The sequence below is a fragment of the Ornithodoros turicata genome, chromosome 1, assembly GCF_037126465.1.
Source record: "Ornithodoros turicata isolate Travis chromosome 1, ASM3712646v1, whole genome shotgun sequence".
Classification (NCBI taxonomy): Eukaryota; Metazoa; Arthropoda; class Arachnida; order Ixodida; family Argasidae; genus Ornithodoros; species Ornithodoros turicata.
The window spans coordinates 154,947,293-154,954,858 of NC_088201.1; the positions used below are offsets into that span (position 1 = coordinate 154,947,293).

A 7,566-nucleotide genomic window follows, 5' to 3' on the forward strand; every position below is an offset into this window, starting at 1 on the left:
CATCACGGTCCCCAGGATATGTGCAGATTGCGTTCATATCTCTTTGCAACGAGTAAAACGAAGATGCAGTGGCTACGTTTGCGAGAACTGCACGCTGTGCCCCAAGGACGACGGCCTGTGCAGGGGGCCGGCGGGGCTGGTGCGCATAGTCAATGATCGGTGCTTCGGACTGGCTGCAGTGTGCCGCAGTATTTGGCGCTGAGCGCGACAGACAACTCGTGTGAAAAGAAGGAAGTGGTCGAAACGAGAAGCTGGGTCGGTGCTACTACGGAGCCAGTGTGAGGGACGACATGCAGTTACATCAATATGTGAAGATCACGGAATCGGCTAAAGAAGAAACAGGCAGCAGACCCGGCCTGCCCCCGCCGGGAGATTGTTCCCACATTTGTTTTGTCCTGTTTGTTTAACAGTGCCGAGACTTTCGCAGTCGGTCCCAGCTTTCCGATAAAGGCACCCTTAAAAAGATGAGACCGCAGTCCGGGCTTGTCCGCATCCCAGAATTGTGTCCACATTCGTTTCATGCAGTTTCTTTCTTAGTTGATTCCGTGATCTTCACACGTTGATGGAACAGCACGTCGTCGCTCACCCCGGCCCCATAATAGCACCGACCCAGCTTCTCGTTTTGACCACTTCCTTATTTTCACACGAGCTGCCCGTCGCACTAAGCACGCACCAAATACTACAGCACACTAGGCCGGTCCTAATCGCCGTTCATGGACTGCACGTACCATCCCCGCCGGCTTCCTGCACGGGCAGTTGTCCTTGGAGCGCAGCGGGCAGTCATCACAAACGTAGCCAGCGCATCTTCGTTTTACTCGTTGCAAAGAGATATGAACGCAATTTGCACATGTCCCGGGGAGCATGAAGAGTCACCGAGTGCTCCCAGTGTCAAATGCTACATCATTGGTTATCAGCGGCAACGCGGAAAGTAAGACAGTCTCTTAGTTTGACCAGAATACAGCCCAGGTGTCCTTTTGGGAACGCCCTTTGAATAAATCAACGCAAGGAGTCTGATAAATTGGGTTCGTCCAGGCTGCCAGCAGCGTTCAAATACACAATTCCCGTGTTCCGCAGACTTCTGGCACAAACATTATGTATTATGATACACAAGGCACTTGAAGACTGCCAACAAGCTATGAAGACTGCCAACAAGACAAGTGGAGGTCTTCGTGCCAGCTCACGCTTTGCATTGCAGCTGTTGCCTGTGAGTGTCCCACTGCAGAGTTCCTCTTGGCTGAATATTGCCCTCATCAAAGCTCGGGCATACCTGGCAAATAAATGCATGGCACATAAGACACGATGGGTATTGAAGAACAAAAACCCAGCCACGCTGGTGCCGTAAACAGACCGTTTGGGGCAGTTGCCGGACATCGCAGCTGCACGGTGCAGAATCACTTCATCCACCAGCACTCCCAGGCCAATGTCAATCTATCAAAGTGTCATGTCGACAAACCAGTGATTAACAAAAGTGAATACCACCAATCGCTTCATATTGCCACGAATCATCATCGGGAAACTTCCAGGGCAGGCACGAAACGGTACATCTCATCCCGGCGCATGCTGAAGAAGAAGCAAGAAGCTTCCAGATACATCGCCTGCTCTCTGGCAAACGCACGTGCTGTTTGTAGACTTCGGCGCGACGCTTAAATGCTTGTGCGCTCCAGGCTGGAGCATTCATGCTTTGGACTTAGTTGTGTTCAGAGAGCTATCACTCTTGTGTTTTTGCTACCAAGTAGTTTAATAAACCGTTTGCTGTTTATTCGACGACTCGCCGGCCCATTTCGCTTCGTGACATTTCTGGTGGAGGTGCGGGGCATTCCTTGTCCAACGGCCTGGAAGACCAACTGCGACAAAGCAGAAGACAGCTTTGTCTGCCTGCAGAATTCGGTCCATTAGAACCCCCTAAACGCAAGAAGAAGATGACTGCGGAGACCAGTACCCAAGTGGCGCAACCTGTTGCCACGCCCATAGCCCCTGCACGGTCGCCGAAGACATTCAGCGGGGAGTATTACGACGACGTGGACGATTGGGTCGACCACTATGAGCGGATCGCCAAGTTCAACAACTGGAGTGACGACCAGAAGCTCGTGAACGTCTATTTCTCCCGGGAAGGCACCGCGAAGGCATGGTTCGAGAACCGGGAGACTTCGCTCACGTCCTGGGACGTCTTCAAAAGCAAACTCCGCGAGGCGTTCGCTTTTCAACAACGAGCTGAACATCTGCTCCAGAGACGGATCCAGCTGCCAAACGAAAGCGTTACAGGATTCGTCGAAGATGTGTTGCGGCTCTTCCGGCGAGCTGACCCCAAAGCATCCGAGGAGAAGAAGGTTCAGCGACTCATGAGGGGCGTAAAAGAAGAAATTTTTCGCGCCCTGTCCCGGGATCACCACGACCGACACTTTTCTGAACGAAGCCGTCCGCATTGAGAGGACCCTGCTCTCTCGCGCTACCGCCAACGAACCACACCAGGGCTACGAGGCTTTCTCCACGACGGCTGGTCTCGACGTCGGATCGCTCAGACAGCTGATTCGAGAGGTGGTACGCGAAGAAGTACGAGCTCTCCTCTGTCCTGAGAAGGCTCAAGACCCTTTGTCTTCGATCGGTGCGATCATCAAGGACGAGGTTCAGCAGGCAATCCAGACATCGTCAACCGCCAACCCCGACGCCGAAGTACCGAGACCAACCTACGCCGCCGCTGTGAGACAGGTGCCACCTACTCGTCCGTCGTACTACGGAAACCGTTGGACGCCTCCTCGGCCTGTCCAACCTACTCCGAGCGTCCCGCCACACTCTCAGCCGTTTCGCAAAACGGACGTTTGGCGGACTCCCGACTTCAGACCGCTCTGCTACCACTGCGGAGAGGCCAACCACGTCTATCGCCGATGTCCCTACCGACGACTTGGCCTTCCCGGTTTTTCACCCGACGCCCCCCGCTCCCAGCCCGGTAGTCGCCCCGCCGCAATTGAAGACTATCTACGGCAGCAGAATGATTCTGCTGGCTCGCGACGCGACCTGTCCCCGAGCGTCCCTCACCGCAGCAGGTCGCCAGGAAGAGCACGTTCACCGTCACCGGCAAGACGACCTGTGTGGCGCAGCCCTAACCGGGAAAACTGAAGACTGCAGCTCCGGGAGGTGAAGCTGCGGACCGACGACAAGTTACAATTCCTCCAACTCGACGAACAGCAACGCAGCACCAACACGACGCTCGAAAAATTACCAGTAACCTGAAAATACTCATCGACGGCCATGAGATGATTGCGTTAATCGATACCGGAGCCGACGACTCTGTTATAAGTGGTAGGTTGGCTAAGAAGCTTCGCAAGGTGCAAACGAAGTGGGATGAGCCTAACATCGGCACTGCTGGTGGACACGTCGTAACACCGACTGGCCAATGCACGGCAGTCATACAAGTGCGTGACATCCAGTACGTCGTAAGCTTTGCCGTCTTGCCGAACTGCCCACGGGATGTAATACTCGGAATGGACTTTCTAGTCGAAAACGAAGCAATCATCGACTTCACAAATGGAGTTATCTCTTTTAAAACGCCGGAAACAGCAGAAGACAAGTGGTGGGCACGAATAACCCCGGAGAAACGCGCAAACACGGACGTAACCGCCGTGACGACTCAGCACGTTGACCTGCCTCCCTTGTCGTCAGTCCTTGTGACGGCTACGTGCGAGAGAGCACCGACTGGCTGTTTGTTGGCTGAAGGCAACACGCAAGTTCTCCTCGAACGAGGAATTGGGACATCAAGAGGAATTGTGCCCGTAAGAAACGGAATATTCGAACTCCTGGTCACAAATTTTCGCCCGGAGCCACAACACCTGGCGAACGGCACGAAGATAGCCGTTATCGTAGACCAATACTCCACCACGGATGTTTGCCTGATGGACACTGCTCGCATCGCGGTCACCACGGAACACGAGGCCGAACATTTCGACGTAAACCCTCAACTCAATACAACTCAAAAGCAAACCCTTCTCCAGATGCTCAACGATTTCAGTGACTGCTTCGCTGCATCGTCGAAAGTAAGACAAACGCCCATTGCGAAGCACCGCAGCATCGTCGACGAAAAGGCCCGTCCAATTCACCGCATGCCGTACCGGGTCTCCTGCAAAGAGCGAGAAACGATCCGAACGCAAGTAGAAGAGATGCTAAGAGATGACATTATCCAGCCGTCGACCAGTCCGTGGGCATCGCCGGTGGTACTAGTGAAGAAGAAGGACGGAACACTCAGGTTCTGTGTCGACTATCGGAAACTCAATGCGATAACGAAGAAGGACGGCTACACGTTGCCGCGCATCGACGACACGCTCGATCGCCTTCAAAACGCAAAAATTTTCTCTTCCATGGACCTCAAGACGGGGTACTGGCAAATTGAAGTCGACGAACGGGACCGTGAGAAGACTGCCTTCGTCACTCCGGATGGACTTTTACGAATTCAAGGTTATGCCTTTCGGCCTTTGCACAGCACCAGCGACGTTCCAGCGTGTTATTTATACAGTTCTCGCCGGGTTGAAGTGGCAAGCCTGTCTGGTGTACATCGACGATGTTGCCCTCTTCGCAAGAACATTCGAAGAACATGTTGAACGGCTAAAGCAAGTCCTCGAGGCTATCAGAACTGCAGGGCTGGCGTTGAAGCCTCAGAAGTGTCGATTCGGCTACGAGGAACTCAGATTTCTCGGCCATCTCGTGAGCAGCGACGGCGTACGCCCCGACCCCGAGAAGACGGCGGCTATCGCAAATTACCGAGTTCCTTGTAACGTGAAAGACGTTCGAAGCTTTCTTGGCCTTTGAGCCTACTACCGACGGTTCATTCCGAACTTTTCAAGAATTGCGTCACCCCTGAATGCCTCACGAAGGACGGATCCACGTTTATCTGGAGTGAAGCCCAGCAACAGGCGTTTGATGAATTGAAGACGCGTCTACAGACCGCACCCGTGCTTGCCCACTTCAATCCAAATGCCAAAACAGAAATACACACCGACGCAAGCAATGATGGTCTAGGAGCCGTGCTCGTTCAACTTCACGGCGGCGTCGAACGTGTCATCGCTTACGCAAGCAGAACGCTAACCAAGGCAGAGAAGAACTATTCGACGACCGAAAAAGAGTGCCTTGCACTCATATGGGCCATCACGAAGTTGCGCCCCTACCTGTACGGACGGCCGTTCAAGGTGGTAACAGACCACCATTCTCTGTGCTGGCTGGCTGGTTTAAGGGACCCCTCAGGACGCCTAGCGAGATGGAGCCTCCGATTACAGGAGTATGACGTAACCGTCACTTACAAGTCAGGAAGAAAACACAACGACGCCGACTGCCTGTCCCGAGCACCACTCCAGCGACAGGACAACAGCCTCGAGGACGACGACGCCTTCCTCGGTCTAATGAGCGCGACTACCATGTCTACCAAGCAGTATAACGACCCCGAATTGAAGACACTCGTCGACTAGCTGCAGGGTCGCGCCGACAATGTTCCTCCCATCTTCAGAAGATCACTCCCAAGTTTTTCCCTACGTAATGGTGTTCTCTACAAAGAAAACCACGCACCACAAGGCGCTACGTGGCTCTCGTTGTGCCTGGGGACATGCGCACCGAGATTCTTGAATCCTGCCACGACGAACCGTCATCAGGTCATTTGGGATACAGCCGGACACTGGCCCGTATAAGGCAAAAGTACTACTGGCCAAAACTGGCCAAGACCGTAAGGACGTGCCGGGAATGCCAACGGCGAAAAACGCCGCCAGTACGACCTTCTGGGTACCTTCAGCCAATCGCACCGCCGTCGGCGCCGTTCGAGCAGATTGGGATGGATCTACTCGGGCCCTTCCCACGTTCGTCTTCCGGAAATCGTTGGATAATCGTCGCCACCGACTACCTGACAGAGAGATGCTATGCTGAGACTAAAGCACTTCCACAGGGCACAGCAACAGAAGTGGCGAAGTTCTTCATCGAGAACATCGTACTACGGCACGGAGCTCCGACCGCCTTAATCACCGATAGCGGAACGGCATTTACAAGCAGGCTAACACAAGAAATCCTTCGACTCAGCCACACCGCTCACCGGAAGACAACGGCGTCGGCGTACCATCCGCAGACGAACGGGCTCACCGAACGCCTAAACAAAACCCTTGCCGACATGATTTCGATGTACGTCGACGTCGAGCACAAGGACGAAATACTGCCTTACGTCACGTTCGCCTATAACACGGCTGTCCAGGAAACAACGGGGTTCACACCGTTCCGCCTTGCACACGGCTATGACGCATCGACTATGCTAGACGCGATGCTGCCCCACGAACCCAGTGACGTGGAAAACGACGCTCTGGGCTTCACACAGCGAGCAGAAGAAGCCCGCCAGCTGGCCAGACTACGGATTGGTCAACAACAACGCGTCGATGAAAGAAGATACAATTTGCGCCGACGAGACGTACGCTTCAGTCCAGGCGACTTGGTATCGGTTTGGACGCCGATTCGACGACGAGGCCTGAGCGAGAAGCTACTGAAGCGGTACTTCGACGCATTGGAGACCTGGATTACGAAGTGGTACCAGAGGGCAGCGTTCCCTCTCGACGACCCCCGAGGACTGAAATAGTTCACGTCGTTCGACTCAAGCCGTACTACAGCAGGTAGCGCTGAAGATTGGCTGGAAGGAAAACAACATGAAAAAAAAAAGAAGAAGGAGAAGAAACGGCATCGAGACGATGCCCCGTCTACGGAGGGGGCAATGCCAGGAATCATCATCGGGAAACTTTCAGGGCAGGCACGAAACGGTACATCTCATCCCGGCGCATGCTGAAGAAGAAGCAAGAAGCTTCCAGATACATCGCCGCCTCTCTGGCAAACGCACGTGCTGTTTCTAGACTTTTCGGCGCGACGCTTAAATGCTTGTGCGCTCCAGGCTGGTGCATTCATGCTTCGGACTTAGTTGTGTTCAGAGAGCTATCACTCTTGTGTTTTTGCTACCAAGTAGTTTAATAAACCGTTTGCTGTTTATTCGACGACTCGCCGGCCCATTTCGCTTCGTGACAATATGATGGTCAAGGTACCCTACCTTTGGAGAAGTCACAATGGCACTGGTGTGCTACTGTGATGCATCCTCTACCACCTGGCTCATTTGTGTCACCATGGGCTTCATGTCTGCACAGGAAAGTAAAGCATTTCACGACACTTTCCGAGAGGTCTCGACTAGACAGCACTTACCGCATTTTCTTTTCGCTTTAGCAACCTTACGCCGAAGGCGCTCGTTTTCTTCCTTGAGCTCGATGATTTTTCTTTCCAAGTTCCCGCACGAAGAGCACGCTGCACCCTATCGAAGAGGTAATGCACACCATGAAAAGAAGAACCTACAAGGCGCAGCATAGGCATGAAATATGAACGTAGGGAAAAATAATTCAATAATTCGGGGTTTACGTCGCGAAGCAACTACAGCTACAACGCAGGGGGGAAAAGAACGTAGGCAAATGTAGGAAACAACATAGGCAGTGAAAATATAGGGCGTTTTTTTTTATTGGAAACACTACGCATCACGAACAGAGCAATAAAGGCAAAACGATGCCAACCTTCCCG

The 7,566-nt window shown here is 53.3% G+C and overlaps 1 long non-coding RNA gene across 1 annotated transcript; it reads right to left on the reverse strand.

Annotated features, from left to right (window-relative positions):
* Positions 1-1,213: 1,213 nt before the first annotated feature.
* LOC135371446 (uncharacterized) lies at positions 1,214-7,096 on the reverse strand. The gene is made up of 3 exons (XR_010415613.1): positions 7,052-7,096; positions 1,349-1,428; positions 1,214-1,267 (listed from the first exon to the last, which is right to left on the reverse strand). It is a non-coding gene; the product is annotated as an uncharacterized LOC135371446 (long non-coding RNA).
* Positions 7,097-7,566: the final 470 nt, after the last annotated feature.